This window comes from Mesoplodon mirus, assembly GCF_964341445.2.
Source record: "Mesoplodon mirus genome assembly, chromosome: 6".
NCBI lineage: Eukaryota > Metazoa > Chordata > Mammalia > Artiodactyla > Ziphiidae > Mesoplodon > Mesoplodon mirus.
The window spans coordinates 111,151,404-111,174,737 of record NC_138982.1 but is presented as its reverse complement, the minus strand read 5'-3'; positions in this window follow the sequence as shown (position 1 = coordinate 111,174,737).

The following is a 23,334-nucleotide window of genomic DNA, read 5'->3' as shown; positions in this document are numbered from 1 at the left end:
TCTTATGCATATCCATATTCCAATTATCTAGTAGTGTGTCTAGCATATTGTCAAGGGCTTCAGGAATATCTGTTTACATTTTATATTTATATTTATGTATGTTTTATATATGTATATAGGTCATTTCTCTATAATTAGATAATTAGCCAATTTGAATATATAAATTATGCAATACTTATTTTGCTCTCAAGTATCTAGCATATTTATTAAACAAATAATAATTAATATGTCATAGCATTGCTGAACTTTGAATTTATTATGGTAGTGTTTTATTTAAATGATAGATATTGACAAACAAAATTCAGAATTTTAATTTCTATCTCAACACAAACATAAATGGTACTTGGGGAATAAAATTTCTCAGCTACACATAAATACTTTTAGAACCCTGACATTTCATCTCGTGTAAACATTTCACAAATCCTGTGGATTGCTCTGTACCAATTGTTCTTTAGTGACAGTTTTTTCAGTAGTCTTAGGTGTTCTCACAACTTTGATTGCATGTCAAGAATTTCAGTCTGGAGAAACGTTTCTTTCAAGATGATGTCTCTGAGTCCAAGACAATAAAATCAATCAGCAATCACTTCCATGATGACTGACAGAATTGATTGTCTATCAACATCTTCATGGTACTCATCAGAAATAGAATGTACAGTCAGGTCAGCATCTGTCATAGTAGAAATTTCAATGGTTGTTTTCTTCAGTTTTTGTTGACCTATTTATATGAACTATTGTCAGTCTTCTAATTAATTTGCATTTTCAAAATGCATATTTGAAAGGTAACTTGTATTTTTTCCTTATTAATTACACACCCTGCAGGATAGGTAAAATATTTTATATATGCTCACTAAAATCATTAGGATTATAAGTCTGTATATATTTCAATGTCTTCTGCATATGTCTATCACCTGTATAGCACTTTGGCTCTTTTTTATTAGTAGGTGCCAAAAGACATTTTTCAAAATAAAATCTAAGGGTTTTTTGTCATTGTTGTTTAGTTAATAATACTGGCATTAATGTGTTTATATTTATATATAATAAAATGAAAGGTGAAACCAAATTTCTTAAATTTCTTTTTTCAAATATAATTTCTCAACACTTTCCATAGTTACCTAACTGATGTGAACACTATACTCTTACATAATATCTTTCCTCTGGAGATTTAAATTCATTCTATGTTAAGAGAGTCAGGGCCTGAACTAGGTTTTCCTCTTGCATTTCATTTGTGAACAAAGTCATCTTTTTCTTACTGTAAGTATTCTCAGGAAACGTTTCTTGTCCAATCATCTTGTTTTTGTGGGAAAGTGATCTTTTAGCTCCAAAGTAGTAATCAAAAACATTCACTTGCAATTATTTCCACCTTTTGAAGCAGGCTTTGATGCCAGTGACTTTTTACTCATGAGTCAGCATATTTCACTGTGAGAAACAAATCTGGGTAATGTTCATGGGGATTATAAATAGGAAGATTAATTCTTACATAGAAGATGTTTAAAAATCAGTCTCAAGCATATTCCCTCTGTAGTGCTTTTATGGACAAATTTTAAATTCATGTTGCTGTATGGGTTTTACAGTATATTAGAACAGAGTTTCAAAAGTGATATCACTGTGAGTCAACTTATTAAGTAATGTGACCCTGAAAGACATCATGGAAGTCCTATATTTTACAGTAATACTGCTTACATTAACATTAACTAATCACGTGGTACCTAAATAAATTAAAAAATTAAGACTATGCGGAGGCCATTTATCACACCCAGGAAGACCTAGAGTTAACATACATACAATACTAATGGTTAATGTCAAATTGAGATGTTTGTTTATGTATTGTATGCCTTGTGTTTCTTACTAAAGGTACAAAACTAATGTCAACTTGAGGATTTTTACTGCCCCAGGCAATCTGAAAAATGTCTCCTCCTTCTAGCAAGTAATCACTCACATAATAAACAGTCACAAAACACTTTACTCTTCTAATATTTTGCTGCCCCAGGCAACCAGCTGTTCTACCTATATGGTACAGCCAGTTATAGCTACTGTGCATGTGCAGTTACAGTGGCTTAATGTAATAGTAATAAAGACAATATATTCTGACTCACAGCCTTGAAGAACTGCCAAGTACAGGGCAAGATTCTCATTATTTCAATTTTGATTTTATAGCTATTAAAAATGTCTTCATAAAGGAAATGGATTATATTATTCACAGCAGTTGTTTGAGGTATAAAGTAATTTGCTTTCAGATTTTTCTGATAGTTTTGGGATTAATAAATAACATACAAACTATGCTTTGTTAATGAAAATAATTATTTACTCATTCTGGACATAAGGCAATATTTATTTGCTGATTTGAAGAATTTATCAATATTTCTCTTTATCATGAATAACAGTATTTTTGAATTATACAAAAAAAAGTTAAGTAAAGTTGTAATTTATAAATATAAGTTATTTGTGAAGGAACAAATTTGTACAATTATAATATGATTATAAATGAATTGTTATACAATAAAAACATCACTATATTTCTATTATGTTTTATAATATTTACTATGTGCTGTAATTGATCTTTTTTGTTTTTTTTAATTTTTTCCTGGTTCTCTTATTAGATTGTAAGTGCTTTCAAGTCATGGTCCTGCTTTACATTACTTATACCTAAGTTCTACAAAGTATGCAGTCAGTAAGTGATGTTGATAAAGTTATTATTGATAATGGTTATTGTATTACTGATAGATTGCTAAATTTAGAACTTGAGCATAATACTGAAATTTTACCCAAACTGCCAATGTGAAAACAGAACTTCTTGCACTTAAAAAAAATGGGAATTTCATTGGAGAAAAACATAAGAATAATTAAGATAGGACCATAATAATGACTAGTCCAGATATAATCTACAGCCAGAGTCTTACAAAGTGACAAGAATACAGAGAATGTTCCATTGGTCTTTTGTTAATCTCAGTAGAAGGGATCAAATAACAAATTCATTGCTGTAAATATAATTGTTATCTGAGGTATAAATAAGTTTCAGAGATTTCATGGAGGTAAAATTATCTTGGAAGAGGACCATTTCTGAGTAAAGCTTGAGATTATGTCCCCATCCTCACCAGTAAGTAAGCTGGCATTGTAGAATAGTTTTAGTATGTGGTGAATTGTGTTTAAATTAATTGTGTCCCTCTTACAAACTTGACTTTCCTGTTTCAAAAAGTGTGAAAGAGAAAAAGGACTTATAATGTTCTGACACCTGGCCTCAAGAGATGTATCAGAGTTCAACTTTCTAAGAACATATGGAGATATCTATCATCTATTGTCAATCTTTGGGGTCTACAGTTTGAGATTTCCAGAACTCATTAAAATGTCAAATTTCAAAGAAATTGTCATTACTTCCAAAATCTCTGTACTTGCTGAAAATCAGTTACTCAGTTCCTTAACTTTTTCAAAAACAAAGTTTTAAGAGCAAATTAATTAACTCTTTTATTCATAGAGATATTTCCAATAGCTACCTCTCCACTGCTCTCCACTTCCTCCTCACCCCCTCTCTCTATCTCTCTCTCCTCCTGAGATATGAGAACTACTTCTATGTTTGGCTTCATCTCCCATTCTTTAAAAATCCCTAGGCAGGGGCTTCCCTGATGGCGCAGTGGTTGAGAGTCTGCCTGCTAATGCAGGGGACACGGGTTCGAGCCCTGGTCTGGGAGGATCCCACATGCCACGGAGCGACTGGGCCCGTGAGCCACAACTACTGAGCCTGCGTGTCTGGAGCCTGTGCTCCGCAACGAGAGAGGCTGCTATAGTGAGAGGCCCGCGCACTGCGATGAAGAGTGGCCCCCACTTGCCACAACTAGAGAAAGCCCTCGCACAGAAACGAAGACCCAACACAGCAAAAATAAATAAATAAATAAATTCCTACCCCCCAACATCTTCTTAAAAAAAAAAAATCCCTAGGCAGATAAACACACAAGTCTCTCATTTTTTCTCACTTCCTAGGAAGAATGAAAGGTACTCAGTAATGGAGAAAGCTAGTTAGTATTCTTTAGTCTAGGGTGCTACATACCTTTACCAATTATAATTTCATTGTTTGCCTGGAAATTCTATTTTATTTATTTTTTTCTGTGATTTTTAAATTTTACTTTACACAATTTTTAAAGTTTGCACTCCATTCACAGTTATTACAAAATATTAGCTATATTCACCATGTTGTAAAATAATCCTTGTAGCCTGTCTTACTCACAATAGTTTGTAACTTCCACTACCCCACTCCTATATTGCTACTCACCTGTCTACTGGTAACCACTAGTTTGTTCTCCATATACGTGAGTCTGCTTCTTCTTTGATATATTCACTAGTTTGTTGTATTTTTCAGATTCCATACATAAGTGATATCATATAGTATTTGTATTTCTCTGATGTATTTTACTTAGCATAATGTCCTCCAAGTTCATCAATGTTGCCACAAATAGCAAAATTTCATTCGTTTTTATGGATGAGTAGTATTCCATTGTATATACATACCACATCTTCCTTATCTATCCATCTGTTGATGGACATTTAGGTTGAATTCATACCTTGGCAATTGTAAACAGTGTTACTATGAACATTGGGGAGCATGTACCTTTTCAAATTAGTGTTTTTGCTTTTTTTTTTTTTTTTGGATATATACCCAAGAGTAGAATTGCTGGGTCATATGGCAGTTCTAATTTAGTTTTTTTGTGACATTTCCATAACATTTTCCACAGTGGCTGCACTAATTTACATTCCCACCAACAGTGTAGGAAGGTTCCCTTTTCTCCACATCCTTGCCAATAGTTGTTATTTGTGTTCTTTTTGACGATAGCCATTCTGAAAGCTGTGAGGTGGGATCCCATTGTGGTTTTGATTTTTATTTCCCTGATGATTAGTGATGAGCATCTTTTCATGTGTCTGTTGTCCACCTGCATGCCTTCTTTAGAAGAATGTCTAATCATTTCTTATTTTTAAATTGGGATGTTTGATTTTTTTGAATTGTATGAGCTGTTTATATATGTTGGATATTAATCCCTATTGGTTATATCATTTTCTAATATTTTCTCCCATTCAGTAGGCTGTCTTTTCATTTTGTTGATGGTTTCCTTTGTGGTGCAAAAGTTTTTAAGTTTAATTAGGTCCCATTTGTTTATTTTTGCTTTTATTTCCTTTACTATAGGAGATGGATCCAAAAAAATAATATTGTGATTTATGTCAAAGAGTGTTCTGCCTATGTTTTCCTCTAGGAATGTTATAGTATCTGATCTTACATGCTCTTGAATCCATTTTGAGTTTATTTTTGTATATAGTGTTAGACAATGTTCTAATTGAATTCTTTTTCATGTAGCTATCCAGTTTTCCCAGTACAACTTATTGAAGAGGCTGCTTTTCTCCATTGTATATTCTTTCCTCCTTTGTTGTAGATTAATTTACCATAAGTGCTTGAATTTATTTCTGGGCTCTTGATCCTCTTCCACTAATATACATGTCTGTTTTTGTGTTAGTACCATACTCTTTTGATTACTGTGGCTTTGTAGTATAGTCTGAAGAAAGGGAGCGTGATTCCTCCAGGTCTGTTCTTTATTTCAAGTTGTTTTGGCTTTGTGTTTCCATACAAATTTTTAAATTAGTCTAAAATTTGTTCTAGTTCTGTGAAAAATATCTTGGGTAATTTGATAGGGATTGCATTGAATCTGTAGATTGCCTTGGCTACTGTGGCCATTTTAACAATATTGATTCTTCCAATTAAAGAACACAGTACATCTTTCCATCTGTTTGTGTCACCTTCAGTTACTTTCATCAGAGTATTATAGTTTTGGGAGTACAGACCCTTGCCTCCTTAGGTAAGTTTATTCCTAGGTATTTTATTCTTCTTGATGTGATGGTAAATAGGATTGTTTCCTTAATTTCTCTTTCTGATACCTCATTTTTAGTGTATAGAAATGCAGTAGATTTCTGTGTAATAATTGATATATATATATAGAGAGAGAGAGAACAGTACATCAATAAGCAGCAAAATACACATTATTTTCAAGTGCACATAGAATACTCTCCAGATTAGATCAGATCCTAGGCCACAAAACAAGCCTTGGAAAATTTAAGAATATTGAAATCACATCAGGCATCTTTTCTGACCACAAATCTATAAGACTAGAAATCAACTACAAGAAAAATAAAACTGTAAAAGACAAAAACATGTAGAGGCTAAAGAATATGCTACTAAATAACCAATGGATCACTGAAGAAATCAAAGAGGATATAAAAGAAACACCTAAAGGCAAATCAAAGTGCAAAGAAAATAATCCAAAACCTATGGGATGCACCAAAAGCAGTTCTAAGTGGGCAGTTTATAGTGATACAAGCTTACCTCAGGAAACAAGAAAAAGCTCAAATAAACGACCTAACCTTAGACCTAAAGCAACTAAAGAAAGAACAAACTAAACCCAAAGTTAGTAGAAGGAAATAAATGATAAATATCAGAACAGAAATAAATGAAATAGAGGCTAAGAAAATACTAGAATAGATCAATGAAGCTAAAACCTGGCTCTTTGAAAAGATGAACAAAATTGATAAACATTTAGCTACACTCTTCAAGAAAAAAAGGGAGAGAGCCCAAGTCAATAAAATCAGAATGAAAAAGTGGAAGTTAAAATTGACACCACAAAGGGCTTCCCTGGTGGCGCAGTGCTTGAGAGTCCACCTGCCGATGCAGGGGACACGGGTTTGTGCCCCGGTCTGAGGAGATCCCACATGCCGTGGAGGGGCTGGGCCCATGAGCCATGGCCGCTGAGCCTGCACGTCTGGAGCCTGTGCTCTGCAACGGGAGAGGCCGCAACAGTGAGAGGCCCACGTACCGCAAAAAAAAAAAAAAAAAAAAAAAAAAAGACACCACAAAAATACAAAGGATCATAAGAGACTACTACAAAAAACTATATGCCAATAAAATGGATAATCTAGAAGAAACAGACAAATTTTTAAAAAAGGTACAATATCCCAAGAATGAACCAGGAAGAAATAGAAAGTATGAACATACCAATTACCAGTAATGAAATTGTATCAGTGATCTTAAAACTCCCGAGAAACAAAAATGCAGGACCAGATGGCTTCACAGGTGAATTCTACCAAACATTTAGAAAAGAGTTAACACCTATCCTTCTGAAATTATTCCAAAAAATTGCAGAGGAAGGAACACTTCCAAACTCATTCTAATTGGCCAGCATCACCCTGATACCAAAACCAAACAAAGATATCACAAAAAAAGAAAATTAGAAGTCAATACCACTGATGAACATAGATGTAAAAATTCTCAACAGAATACTAGCAAACCAAATCCAAAAATATATTAAAATGATCATTCATCATGATAAAGTGGGATTTATCCCAGGGATGCAAGTATTTTTCAATATCCACAAATCAATCAATGTAATATACATATTAAAAAAATTGAAGAATAAAAAACCATATGAGCATTTCAATAGATGCAGAAAAAACTTTTGACAAATTCAACATCCATTTATGATAAAAACTTTCCAGAAAGTGGGCATAGAGGGAACATAACTCAACATAATAAAGGCCATATATGACACACCCACAGCTAACATCATACTCAGTGGTGAAAAGCTGAAATCATTTCCTCTAAGATAGGAAAAAGACAAGGATGCCTACTCCTGCTCCTTTAATTCAACATAATTTTTGAAGGCCTAGCCACCACAATCAGAGAAGAAAAAGAAATAAAGGGAATCCAAATTGGAAAGGAAGAGGTAAATCTGTCACTGTCTACAGATGACATGACAGTATACATAGAAAATCCTAAAGATGCTACTGGAAAACTACTAGAGCTCATCAAGAATTCAGTAAAGTTGCAGGATCAGTTCCTTATTTTTTAATGTGGAAAAAACACAAGAAAAATATTTATATATTTAAAAATGTAAATGTACTGTCAAATTTGCCACTGTATGTCAAGAAGGTTGAAAAATGGTTTTACTTCTGAGGGACATAAGTAAACCTAGGAGGGACACAGAGCCCTATGTCTATACATAAGAGCAACATAATTCTACTTCTTGCATAAGAGACCACTAGACATCAAATATATTTCTTGTACCTTCTTACTTTATCTGGATATATTTTAATTCATGAGAGAATGACTTAATGAAATGTAATAATATATAGCTCTGAATTATATAAATTCACTTTAATTCAACTGGTGGTATTTATAGTAGAATTCATGAAAGTATGCTTTTAAGAAATATTTCATGATATAGAAATTTTAAATAAAATGTTAAAGCAAACAATGTCACAGAACTACACACACATACACACACACACACACACACACCAGAACAAAGTATCCCAAGTAAATATTTATATTTTTACTGTTAGTACATTGAATATGAATGGGGGTGGGACACTTCGCTGCACACAGAAACACATAAAGTATCTTTGTATTCATATACTCTGGAATACAAAGGCTTCACATATAACAACACAGGAATACAGTGGATAAAAACTCATGGGCTTTACAATTTCTCAGTCCAGTAGTTACAGGTGGTACATTTTTATCCAGCTTTACTGAGGTATAATTGAGAAATGAAAATTGTATATAAGTACGATGTACAACTAGATGTTTTGATATATGTATACATTGTGAAATCTCTATAGTCAAGCTAATTAACATATCCATAACTTCCCATAGTTACCATTTTCTTGTTTGTGTGTGTGTGTGTGTGTATGCCATTGATAATACTTAAGATCTATCTAGTTAGCAGATTTCAAGTATACAATTTGGTATTTACATTAGATGTCCAGAATGTATTCATCTTACATAACTGAAACTTTGAATCCTTGACATCTCCCCATCTTCCCTTCCTCCCATTGGTCAGGGATAGTTATATGACCTCTCGTAATTGTGAAGGGTCCGGGAAATACAGGATAGGAAGTGGAAATTTTGTGTGCATTACTACCTCTGATAAAACCTCAACATGCAGAGAAAAATCTGGAAACAAATAAAATATTAACAGTGATTAAATCTGTCTGGTTGAAATAAAGATAACTTTTATTTATTTTCTCATGCTTTTCAGTATTCTTAAAACTTCTAAACTAAGCATATGTATAATAACAAAAGTTCATAATATATTTTATTTTAATAATTAAACAAAGCATAATTGGGTTTCAAAATGAACAAATTTGTTCATCTAAATGTAGGAAGTAGTACAGACTTAAAAGTAGAAATGTCTTCATAAAGTCTTGGATGTATGTGGTTTCAATATGATTTTGGACAGGGAAAATTCATGTTCAAAGGCATAAAAGTAGAAGTTGATTAAATATTTTATTAAACAATGCCAGGTCCACTTTGGCTTTTATAAAGAACTTACAGTGTTTGGTAGAAGAAAAAGGTATAAAAATAGTTGAAATCAAGAGTCCTAACTAATGTTCCTAGTTTGTGAACAAATAATGAAATTGGTTCGAATTGAGTTTGATATGACACATAAATACTTAGGAGAAGAGAAAGAGTAGCTAAATATTATTTACTTTCAAAAACATATGTATGATTATTTCTCTATTCAGGTGTGCTATGTTCTAATAATTATACAACTAAGTCATCTCATCCTCATAGCACCTCTATAAAATAGGTACAATCTCATAGTATTCTCATAGTAACTGTATATTAGATAGAGAACAGTAAAGTGCCCAAGATTATGTAAATAGTAAGGGGCAAAACTAGGATTTGCAGTTAGGCTGTCAAGGTCCAAAATATCTTAACCATTATGCTGCTGAAATTTAGAGCTTGAAAAATGGGTCTGCAAAGATATTATGATATATATTTTATCTGATGCCTTTGGAGTACATGAGCTTGGTAAAGGAAAAGTAGCAACAAAGATAAAATGAAAATAGGATTGAAAGTGTAGGATAATTATTTATAAAGTCAAGGATACTTATTTATAAAAATGAGGTGTATATATATATATATATATACATATATATATACACACACATATATATATACATATATATATATAATATAAATATATATATATATATTTCTTTTTTTCCCTCAAGTATCGAATGAATGAGCAAATGAGAGAATAAGACCACAGAAAGATTTTTAGGTAAAGACTAAAGATACAATGCCATCTGTTGAGAGTGATTATGGTAGAGGAAGACTTTATGCATTCAAAGGAAAGGTCTTAAAAAAGAGCCATCTCCAAAGATGATATACAAATGGCCAATGAGCCCATGAAATGATGCCCAGCATCTCTAAGCATTAGGGAAATGCAAATCAAAACCAGAATGAGATAGCACCTCATACCCATTAGGATGGCTATTAGAAAAAAGAAAAAGGCAGATAACAACTGTTGGTGAGGATATGGAGAAATTGTTTGGAACCCTTTTTCACTGTTGGTGAGAATGTAAAATGGTACAGCTGCTATGAAAAACAGTATGATGGCTCCTCAAAAAATTAAAGATAGAATTACCATATGATCTAGCAATTCCACTTCTTGGTATATATCCAAAAGAATTGAAAGCAGAATCTTGAAGAGATATTTGCATACCCATGTTCATAGCAGCGCTATTCACAAGAGCCAAGAGGTAGAAGCATGAAAGCACTAAATATGTCCATTGATGGATGAACAAATAAATGAAATGTGTTATATTCATACAATGGAATATAATTCATCCTTTAACAGGAAGGAAACTCTGACGTAAGCTACAACATGTATGAATCTTGAGGACATTATGTTAAGTAAAATAAACCAGCCACAGAAGGACAAATACTGCATGATTCCATTTAGAGTAGTCATATGAGGTATTTTAGAGTAGTCATAGAAATAGAAAGTAGAATGGTGGTTGTAAGGGGCTTCAGAGAGGGGGAAATTGGGAATTTCTGTTTAATGGATATAGAGTTTCAGTTTTGCAAGACGAAAAATTCTGGAGATTGGTCACACAACAATATGAATATACTTAACAATACTGAAATGTACACCTAAAAATGGTAAGATGGAAAATTTTATGTCATGTGTTTTATTTTTTAACAATTTTTTTAAAGCAGCCACAATAAATGGAACAAAAAGTCAGTGTGCATGAATACTAACATTATGCTGCATCATTGAAAATACAAGCTAAGTAGGATAGTTCATTAATACCGGGTTCAATCATACTTACTGGAACTGCACTCATAAACTGATTTCATCAGAATGGAAAAAACAAATGGTATCTGAAAATATCTGGCAATATTTGAGTTAGTTTTCTATTAGTATGTAACAAATTATCACAGATTTAGCACCCTAAAACAACATCCATTTATTATCTCATGGTTCTATAGGTCAGAAGTATGGGGGATTTGACTGAGTCCACTATCCAAAAAAGCTAAATCTAAAAAAAAGCTAAAATCACGGTGTCAACTGAACTGACCTCGTATCTGGAGATTTTGGGGGAGAATTCACTTCCATGCTCATTCAGGTTGTTGGCAGAATACATTTCTGTTCTGCTGTAAGACAAAGGTTCTAGTTTCCTTGCTGGCTGTTATCTGGAGGCCTTTCTCAGCTCTTATAGGCTGATTTCCGGTCCTTGCACATGGCTGTTTCCACCTTCAAGCTAGTGGTACATTATACTCCTGCTTCAAATCTCTCTGAATTCTCTTCTGTTATCAGCCAGAGAAAACTCTTTGCTTTTACAGTGTTCATGTTATTGGATTGGGCCCACCCTGATAATCTTCCCATTTTAAGGTGAACTGATTAGTGGTCTTAATTTCTTCCCCCCAAATCCACTTTCACATTTAATATATTGTAGCGTAATCAAGGGGTGACATTTCATTTTATTCAAGGTTGTGAGGTTAAGAAGAGGAAATCTTGGAATGGATGGTGGAGGTGGGTTTTCCAATTCTGCCTACCTACATAACCAAGGCAAGAAAAAAGAAAAGGAGGCTGACAAGTAATGCTCAGACTTTGATAAATAATTCTTATGCATTTTCTAACTTAATCATCACTATAGATCTGTTTCTAATATTTGTGGGGGCATTAGATAATCCAATACATCTGATTGACAAATATTTCTTTTTTTTTTTCCTGAAGCATCGTTTTTATGTGTGCTTGATCTCAGTCCAGAAAGTTAGGAGTGAATGAAAGATTTTGTTTTTATTTCTTACAAATAAATCTATTGTAATGTTGGCTTTGAGCTTCTTTTATACCACTCTTATGATAAATTCAGCCTTAAGCTGTGTATCCAGGGTTTTTTTCAAGTGCCCTGGACTTTGGCCTTGTTAAGTCAACAGACTTCTTATCATTGCCTAAGTTCTTTTATACAGGTGTCTCTTCATTTTGAGCCATGCATGGGTCATAAGAATCTTTTGTAGCTAAATCCAGCATTCCTGATACAAAGCAGGGTGATTCTGAGTTCATGCCCCATCATCATGATACTGCCTGAGAGCAGGACTCAGGGTCCCCAACTTTAGGTACCAAGGAGTACTTGTCTGACCCCAAACCCAGGAAAATAAAGATTTCTAATTTAAGGGAAATGTCTTTTGTGCAAACTCAATCTGCCTCTAATGCCTTTCTCTTTAAACTTTGTTCTTAACTGGTGTGTGTAAAATTTTGGAAAGAAACTCTGGGTAGGCCTACTCCCCAGCATGTCCTAAAAGGTATAAATACAGAAATTTTACTTTCTTGGGTCTATACAACCTGAGTAGAAAACAAAATTAGAAATAATAAATCAATAAAAAACATTATACTATGTAAATATATATATAAATCATAGCTCAAAAGTCATTGTTTCTATTATTAATATTATTAACCCTTGCATTTTTACACAAGGTTGAAAAAAGCTTCTTTATTAACAATTTGCTCACAATTTCTGACATTACGGTGACATCTTATTGTTAGTGATTTGCATGAGTGGGAAGAAAGTGTGTGAAAAATATTTTCCTTTGTAGTTATTTTCTCAATTTGTGAATTTGCTTATCTAAGATGGCTTTAAGGTAAAAATAATATTGAAACAAAGGGCTATATATACATTGAGTCACTGCCTTTATAATTTTAACTCTAAAGAAGAATACTGATCATAATTAAACCTTGTGTAAATCATTTGGTATAATAACTTTAATTCTAGAGAATATTTGGTGCTTCTGTGCTGAAGATTTATGCTCCATTCTTCTAGATAAAATTTCTTACCATGTGCTCAGCCTGGCTGAATCCAGTACTTTATGTTGTGTGGTGTCAAACACATACAGACAGAGCAGTAGTCTATGGGATCATTAGCTAGTATTTCTGATTAAAAAAAGAGTAACAGATGATTTAAATTCCATATATGCATTTATTTTATCATATTTTGATTTAAAAAATATGCATGGGGGTTGGAATGAGAGATATAAGACATCTTGGCATTTTTTTCTCAAACAGAAACTCAACTGCTTGACATTTTTGATTTTGTAAATAAATAAGCATGAGTTAACAAATTTCAGTGGCCCTCCTCTTCCGTGTAAAAAGAATGCTAAAGGGGGAAATGACTTATTTTTTTATCTGGTTGTAATGTTTTTTTTTCTTGGGAACTTTGAAGATCTACTCTCTTAGAAACTTTCAAATATGCAGTACAGTATTATTAAATAGAGTCACAAGGCTATACATTATATCCCCATGGCTAACTTATTTTATAACTGGAAGTTTGTTCCCTTTGGTCCCTTTTGCTTACCCCTCAACCCCCACCATCACCTCTGACAACCATCAGTCTATTCTCTGTATTTATGAGCTTGTTCATTCTTTTTTTCTTTTCTTTTCTGGATTTCACATATAAGTCAGATCATAAGGTATTTGTCCTTGTCTGACTTATTTCACTTAGCATAATGCCCTCAAGGTCCATCGATGTTGTCACAAATGGTGAAATTAGCTGAATAATATTACACTGCATGTGTGTGTGTGTGTGTGTGTGGTATATATATTCACAATTTCTTTTTTAACCATTTTTATTGAAGTATAGTTAATTTACAATGTTGTGTTACTTTCAGATGTATGTACAGTAAAGTAATTCAGTTTTACATACTTATATACATATACGTATATACTTTTTCAGATTCTTTTCCATTGTAGGTTATTACAAGGTATTGAATATAGTATCCTGTGCTATATACTAGGTCCTTGTTGTTTATCTGTTTCATATATAGTAGTATGTATCTGTTAACCCCAAAATCTTAATTTATCTCCCCCTACTGCTATTCCCTTTGGTAATCATAAGTTTGTTTCCTATTTCTGTGAGTCTACTTCTGTTTTGTAAATATGTTCATTTGTATCATTTTTTTAGATTCTACACAAAGTGATATGATATTTGTCTTTGTCTGACTTACTTAATGTAGTATAATAATCTCTAGGTCCGTCCGTGTTTCTGAAAATGGCATTATTTCATTGTTTTATATGGCTGAGTAATATTCCATTGCATATATATATATATATATACAACATCTTCTTTATCCATTCATCTGAAAATGGACATTTAGATTGCTTCAGTGTCTTGGCTATTGTAAATAGTGCTACTATGAATATTGGGGTGTGTGTATATTTTCGAATTATAGTTTTCTCTGGATATATGCCCAGGAGTGGGATTGCAGTATCATATGGTAGCTCTACTTTTAGTTTTTTAAGGAACTTCCATACAGTTTTCTATAGTGGCTGCACCAATTAACATTCCTACCAACAGTGTAAGAGGGGTCCTTTATCTCTCCACCCTCTACAGCATTTATTATTTGTTGATTATTTGTAGATTATTACTAAAATATTTTAATATCAAGACATTTTAATATATTTCTACACCTTTTTATGTGCCTTCAAATTGATTTTTGCCTGCATTCAGTCATTATCATAAAGACTTTAGAATATATTTATTTGTATCTCTAAGTTGAAAACACCACTAACAATGAGATATCAGTAATTTCTATATTTAAATAATACTGTGTTATAAGCAAGTAATGTTATAACATATTTTGAATTACCATATAATGTAACAAGCATGCAGAATTTTTTTCTAAAAATTGATGAATAGCTTAATGCATTAGTTTGAATTGAACCCCCATATAACCATCACCCAGGTCAAGAAATAGAATATTGCATTATAATTTAGCTTTTGAGACTAACAACTTTTTTCTATAAAAATAAATGCATTTCAGAACACAGCCTTTATGATAGCTGAGTTTAATTTCTCTTCTAAGCAATCTTTGAAATATTGTAGCTAACATATTCACATGAAAAGTATATAAACTTCAAACAACATGCCTTCACAATTTCTTGTTTTCCCTGTAGGAAGCCTGAAAACCTGATTTAAGGAATTGTAAAGCTTGTTTTGCTTTGTCTAAGAAAAATACTAAGGCTCTCATGGCAGGGAACATAGTCTTACCATAGTAACAATTTATATTGTAATGTTAGCAGAAGTACAAAGCAATGATACCTCAGATCATTTTATTTTATTTTATTGAAAAATGGTTGATTTACAATGTTGTGTTAATTTCTGCTGTACAGCAAAGTGACTCAGTTATATATATATATATATATATATATATATATATATATATTCTTTTTCATATTCTTTTCTATTATGGTTTATCACAGGATATTGAATATACTCCTCTGTGCTATACAGTAGGACCTTGTCTTTATACATCCTATATATAATACTTTTCCTCTGCTAACCCCAAACTCCCAGCCCTTCCCTCCCCCACACTCTCCCCTCTTTGGCAACCACAATTCTGTTCTCTATATCTGTGACTCTGTTTTTTTTTTCATAGATATGTTGATTTGTGTCATATTTTAGATTCCATATATAAGTGATATCATATGGTATTTGTCTTTATCTTTCTGACTTACTTCACTTAGTATGATAATCTCTATCTCTATCCATGTTGCTGCAAATGGCATTATTTCATTCTTTTTTATAGCTGAGTAATGTTCCTTTGTGTATACATACCACATCTTCTTTATCCACTCACCCATTGATGGACATTTAGGTTGCTTCCATGTCTTGGCTATTGTAAACAGTGCTACTATGAGCATAGGGATGTATGTATCTTTTCCAATTGCAGTTTTGTCTGGGTATATGCCCAGCAGTGGGATTGCTGGATCATATGGCAGCTGTATTTTTAGTTTTTTGAGGAACCTCCATACTGTTCTCCATAGTGATTGAACCAATTTACATTCCCACCAACAGTGTAGGATGGTTCCTTTTTCTTCACACCCTCTCCAGCATTTATTATATGTAAACTTTTTAATGATGACCATTCTGATTGGTGTGAGGTGGTACCTCATTGTAATTTTGATTTTCATTTCTATAATAATTAACTATGATGAGTATTTTTTCATGTGCCTATTGGCCATCTGTAGATCAGTTTTTAACTGTGGTGAAAAATTATTCACTAATAGCTACTCAAGTACAAAACTAATAAAGAGAAATGGATCCATCCTCCATCCCTAATAATGCAAAACTGTGGAAGAAAATAATGGAAAGGGAAACATAAGAAAACCACATATAAATTACAAAACCCAGGAAATTCTGGGATTAATAATTCTGATGATTTGTCCTCTGAATATGTACAAGGGCAGATGATGGCCACATCTTTGTGACTGTTGTTCAACTGAAAGAAAAATTCTGAAGTTCAAATATCAAGGAACTATATTATAAATTAAAATTGTCCATGCTTTCTCTTTTAACACTTTGCTGCCATTGTTGTTAGACTACCTTGTTTGCTAAGAAAATAATTTCATCAATACCTTCCTTACTTCCTTATATAACATAGTCTTTAGATCAGAATACATAATCCTAATCTTTCTACACTCTTGCTCTGAATGTATTTAAGTCCCCTTCTATTTTTCTTCAGTGTTTTTTATTCTCTGCCTTTAAATAAAACCTAAACAAGTCTTCCTCATGACTATCTACTGCTAGATTTTGTCTTTGTTTATTGTTCAAATTGAGTATCTTTGAGTGTTTTTTTTAATCTCCTAGTTATACTTTATTAATCTGCCTTACCATTCCCATTTATCTAGTTCTTCATTTTGATTTATCTGCTTTACATTATCTTCCAGATGATGGCTATCATTCAGCCTTTCATTTTTAACTGCTGACCATTTTTCATGTTGTTAAAATATTCATAGAAAGCAGAATAGAAGAGGATTAAGGAAAGTAAAGTGAATGAGAAATAAAATGAGGGATTCTTCAGAAATATTGTTGGCTAAATGATCGACATTAATTCCTTTTAACAGTCAATGGTAAATAACTGAGTCAAGTGTCAAACAAGTGCAAACAACTGTATTAGTTAGAATGGAAATACACATTTTAATTTTAGTTGGAAAAGTCAACTTTGTGAATGAACAAGTGGTGAAAGTAGTGGTTATAGAACATTTACCAAGTGATAGCAAACATGTAGCATATATTACAGTTTCATCTCTGAAGATACTATATGCCTTCAATTCATCTTCTCACTAGTGTTAAAACAATCCTTATAAAAAGCAAAACTTAGGTTACTTCAGTATAATCTTAATGTAATACAGCTGCTTCCAGGTGGTTGGTTGATCTCACTAGAGAACAGTGCCTATCAGGTAATCAGTAATGGACATTCAACAGTGACTGTAGCCAGAAAGTAGCCCTTAGTGAATGGATGTCCATGTATTTGAGCCCAGGCTCTGCATTTCTGCCATTTTTAATGAATTTATTGACAAGAATGGGTGGTTAGAGAAAAAGATGGATTGATGTCCACATAGTAGCTTATCTGATCTACATGGTTCTGTAGATTCTTTTCTGCTGAGGTACTTTTTGTTAATCATTCACCTATTATTCAACAAATACTTTGGAACAGCTCTATATTCACATTTTTTAACATTTTGCTGTCTAATCACATATATCATCCCACCAAACTTCCAATCATTTTCCTTTAAAGTCCCTCATCCAGCTGTACAATTAGCCACTGTCCATGAATAATTATAGATCTGAATTATCAGGTTAAATGGAAAAACATCTGCCCGCAAAGTGAATTTTCCTTCACTTCTTCCTTTAAGAATCACCATGGAGTAAGATTGTAGTGCTACAGTGGATCTTTTTGTTAGTTTCACCACATTGTTCAGGGCCATTAAGAAATTAGGTTTAAACTATTTCTTCTTCCATAATTTGTTTATAGTAAATTCCCTTAAAGCAATACATTCAGGTTGAGAAAGAAAAAGCAACATATTAGGAATAAGTGTCATGGACATTAGCACCACTTGTTCAAGTAACTTATTCATGATGTCAGCACCTGCTTAAGCCTGACTTTGTATGCACCGCTTCCATTTCATAGAAGTTTGTTCTGTATGACTGCTCTGCATGTCCATCTTTATGGCTTAGGGGGAAAGCACACACAGTTTATGATGAACAACTAAAGTTGTATAGTACCTTGGCAGTTAATGACCACATATTCAATCTACTAACCCTCAATTACTAGCTAAAAGCTGTTTCTCAAAAATAGACTAATCACCTATAGTAGATGGCATAGCTTTGCTCCAAAATCTTAAAGGCTTATGGAATTGTGAACTACTAGAAAAGGAAGCAGTGATATGTCGGATCCAATATAGGTTCAGTATGATTCAGCTCTTGCAGACTGTTTGGTTTCCTATTGCTGATGTAACAAATGACCACAAAGTTAGTGGCTTAAAACAATGCAAATTTGTTTCTTATTGTATAGATTTACAAGTTAGAAGTCAGGTCTCATTGGACAAAAATCATAATGTCACTAGGCCTTTCTAGAGGCTTAAAGGGGAAATCTTCCTTACATTTTACGGTACTAGAGGTCACCATATTCTTTGGCTTGTGTCCCTTCTCCATCTTCAAAGCCAGAAATGGCTGGTTGAGTCCTCTATCATAATTTTTTTTTAAAATTCTTCTGCTATATCACATCTCTCACTGAAAAAAAAATGTTCTCCACTTTAAAGAGCTCATGTGACTAAATTGGGCCCACTTTGGTTAATTTGTATATTCCCATCTCAACATCTGTAACACTAATCATATCTGCAGTGTTCTTGCTGCCATATAAAGTAATATATTCACAGGTCCTAGGGTTTAGGGTGTGGATATTTTTGGATGGCCATGTTTTTTTTTTTTTTTTTTTTTTTTTTTTGCCTAACTCAAGAAAGTTTATAGAGAGAGGGTCAAGGTGGCTATGTAATATTTTTCTTATAAACTAGTAATTAATGTTTGAGCTCATTTGCTTTAACTTCTTCCCAGCAAATCAAGACAAACAGTTGAGAGATTTCCCATAAAAAAAACAATATTTTTCCTACTGCTACAGAGAAATATTGTTTCTAGAATACATGCTTTGTTTTCAAGATTCTTCACTTAACTCCTCTTCTGATTGTCAGACCCAAAGCAAGTCTAGGGAATCTCCATTGGCTGCCCATGGGTCTCATTCCCACTGTGGTTAACATGGGATATAGGTGTTGTACTTTAAGATATGAATTTTAGCTAAAAAAGATGGACTTTGTAGGCTCTTTATGAGATCCAGAGGCACAGCAGCTTCTACCTGTTGTCTCCAAAACACAGTTGCTCAATCTTCATTCCTTTCATAAATGCTTCTGACTATTTTATCATTTAAGGTTTGACTGCCACATTTATCACTTATAACGAAGTTTTTATTTTTGTTTCTCATGCTCTTTGTTTCCCTGATATGATTTATAAATCCAAGATGTTGATTTGTACCCCATCTCTACAGTAGCACTCCATGCTTGCCCTTTGATACTGCAATTGAACTGTTAACATTCTATTTATAATGATCACAAAACTATACCAAGAAATCTGTGAGGTTTCATTTAGTTTTATATGTTAAAAATTACATTCTATCAATGAATATGTATGTGTTCATATGGAAGAATCTCCAAGATATATTAAAAAGTTTAAAAAATAAGAACATGAAGAACCATATTTATAGTATGTTTATGTTTAGGTACACACACATGTGTACATGTGTATACGTATTGCAGGAGGAATCTAAAAAAAATCTGTTATCAGAGGTATATTTAGGGGAAACTGCTAGAGGATAAAGAGGAATAGTTTTAGTATTTTTTCCTTTACTCTCAGAAAAATATAAAATAAAGATAAAAATGATCTTTTGTCCACATGTACATATCACTTCTTTGAAAAAAAAAGTAAAATAAAAAGAAACCTAGTGTCATTATTCTTGGGGGGCATTTTAGACATGGATCAGAAGGAAATTGTGTTGGTCGCATTGCCCCTTTCACTCAAAATACAGAGTTCTCAGCATTTGTAATATAATTCTGTTAAATCTCTCTGGTTACAGACCTCATTGTAAATCAATTTTCCCTGAAAATTGAAGTAATTCATTTAGCAACCGACTTTCAAATTCTCTCCCTTGATATGAATCAATGTAGGCAGGAAACCCATAAACAGAGGATTTTTTTTCATGCTACCCATATAAGGGTGGACATATAGGTGTGACAGCAACGAGTGGGTAACACTTGACATAATGTGGAGAGAGAGAAGCCAGAGTATGTTTCATAAATTCTCACTTTATAAGTCTATTTGAAAAAGTTCTAAGCATATGATTTGGGGGCTGTGCTGATTTGAACAGTATCTTAAGAAGCTGCACTTGAAAACAATGTTTCCTATTAAAATCATTGAGCACAGATGTCACATTAGCTTTAACAACTTTTGCCATCTTGGCCCAGAAGAATCACACTAATTATTTATAGCAGCTGTTCTCTCTCCTAGTGTCCATTTTCTCAAAAACCAATACATAACAAGAAGAAAAATAATAAAATTACACAAAATGCTCCCCTTTAGTATAGCTTAAAGACTGAGAATATTTTTGCTTAAAAGTAACCATAATATATCAGCATGGGGGTCACAGATTCTTATTTTACTTTTTAGATTAGATTCTGATACATTACTTTGTTCTTGTCGAAATTATTCTAGCTTTGGCCTTTGGCAGCCCAGTAATTAAAATATAACGTGTTACTTTAAGCCAGTCACTGAGTTATGGACAGGTTTGTTACACAGCAATAGCTAGCTGACAGAATCCATGTTACCATATTCCAGTTGTTCAGAGGGCTGACACCCTAAAGAATTATGTCAGAAAAGCTACTCATTACTTTAGCCAATCTCATAGTTTGTAGCAATAGAAGCATGCCAACTGCATGGCTGAACTTTTGGGAAGGTTTTATTATAATTATTAGAGTTTAAAATAAAGTATTTTAGGTAAGTCACTGTGACATTTTTGTCAAGAATACTTTAAGTGTGTGTGGATAAAAGATAGAAAGAGAAAAAGGGGCGGGGGAGTTTCCCCTTATACTCTCTTCCTTGTACAAGCTGCTTTCCAAAGTGCTCTGACCAGAAATATGTTTCCCCTCTGGGTTTTTCATGTTCGTGCTTATTGAGCAGTTCTGCACTGGGCCACCCTTGAATTAGCTAAATGTCCTCTCACTGTCTGTGGCTATGAACTGATTTCAAACATAACATTACATAGTCTTGTAAGGACCATATCCTTCAGTCTCTGACAAGTGTCCGGTGCTTCAGGATTTAAAATGAATTTATACAATCCATCATCATGACTATACTCTTAGTGTAGGAACAGAAGGCATCCTGCCCCTCAATTCCCAAATAGGATGAAATGTTCTGTGCAAAGAAACAATGCAGTAAAGCTGTCAAAGAATGTATGAAATCATTTATGTAAATTGGAAAATATAAGCCATAATTCTTGATTGTGTAACAAGGTAAATATAGCAAGCTTTCAAATATGGAGCTTCAAAGTTTAAAGAAAACCCTGAGTTCATTGGTATAACTTATGTGAAAAATAACTGTTCATTTATGATATATGTGCTTGATATTGTTTTGTCTCCTCTCCTGTCTTGTTTGTTCATATAAGTATGTCTGTCTTAGTTCAGGCTGCTATAACAAAATACCACAAACTGGGTAGCTTATAAGCATCAGAAATTTATTTCTCACAGTTCTGGAGGCTGGAATTCTGAGATTAGGGTGCCAGCATGGTTGAGTAAATGTACTCTTCCAGGTTGCAGACTTCTCATTGTAACCTCACATGACAGAAGGGGCTAGGGAGCTTTGGGAGTTCTCTTTTATAAGAGCACTAATCCCATTCATGAAAACTCCACCCTCCTGACCTAGTCACCACACAAAGCACCCACCTCCTAACACCATCACATGGGGTGTTAGGGTTCCAATATATGAATTTTGGGGGACACAAGCCTTCAGACAATAGCAATCTCTTTATCATTTGATACTAAAATTATTACTCCATTTTAGTCATTTCCTACTTATCATGCTATTAATGTTTCCATTGCATTGATAATAACAGTTATTCAAAATTATGTTATAATAAAAATCTGTATTATGATGTTTTGTCACAGGATGCCCATGAGTTTCCTAAACATTATGGTATTTGAATGCAGAAGCTGAAAATTTTTATTATTATGAAAAATTAATCAGTATAGTTTTATCCCCAATTTAGATGTAGCATATGATACAGTTCAAAGCCAGAATTCTGACCCCTTTTAAATTTGTGAATATAAGTGACTATCAAACAATATCAACCTTCTAAGTACATAAAATATATGGCTGGAGTATACTGTTATAATGATGAAACACTTGAATTCATATGGAAGGTAATAAATCAAAGTTTAGTTATTGAAAATACTTTAATAGCTCAAGAAATGTCTATTTGCAAAAAACTCTAGTAAAATTCAGAAAGAAAAAAATTACATTTTAAATAGTTGAAAGTATGGTATGAATATTGATTTTTCCATGAACTGGCTGATGAATTTGCTTATTTGAAATGAGTTGAAAATATTAAATTCATGGCTAATACCAAATAAAATTTTAAATTTCTTATAAGACACTATTTTCTAAGACAGGGTTAATCAGTTTTACTTGTGAACAAAAATATAGTTTGAAATCAGAAAATAAAGGAGTATATATCTTTCAGGAATCAATATTATGAGTTAATTTGCATCAAGAGTTACAAAGTTTAAACTTAATAGCTGGAAAACAATCCTGTTAGGCAGAATGGCCCTCCAATAGTGTCCATATCCTAACACTGGAATACAGTTAATCTTTTGACTTACGTGGAAAAGGAAATTTGCAGATGTAGTTAAAGAAATTTGAGATGGAGAGATTATTCTGGACGACCTGGGTGGGCCCAGTATAATCACAAGTGTCCTTACAGGCGGAAGAGGAAGGCAGGATGATCAGAGGCAGGGAAGATGTGCCAGGGAAGCAGAGGATGGAGGGATGAAAATAGCTAACTTGGAAGATGGAAGGGGGCCATTAGCCAAGGAGTGCAGGCAGCCTCTAAAGGGTGGAAGAGTCAAGGAAAGGTTTTTTTTT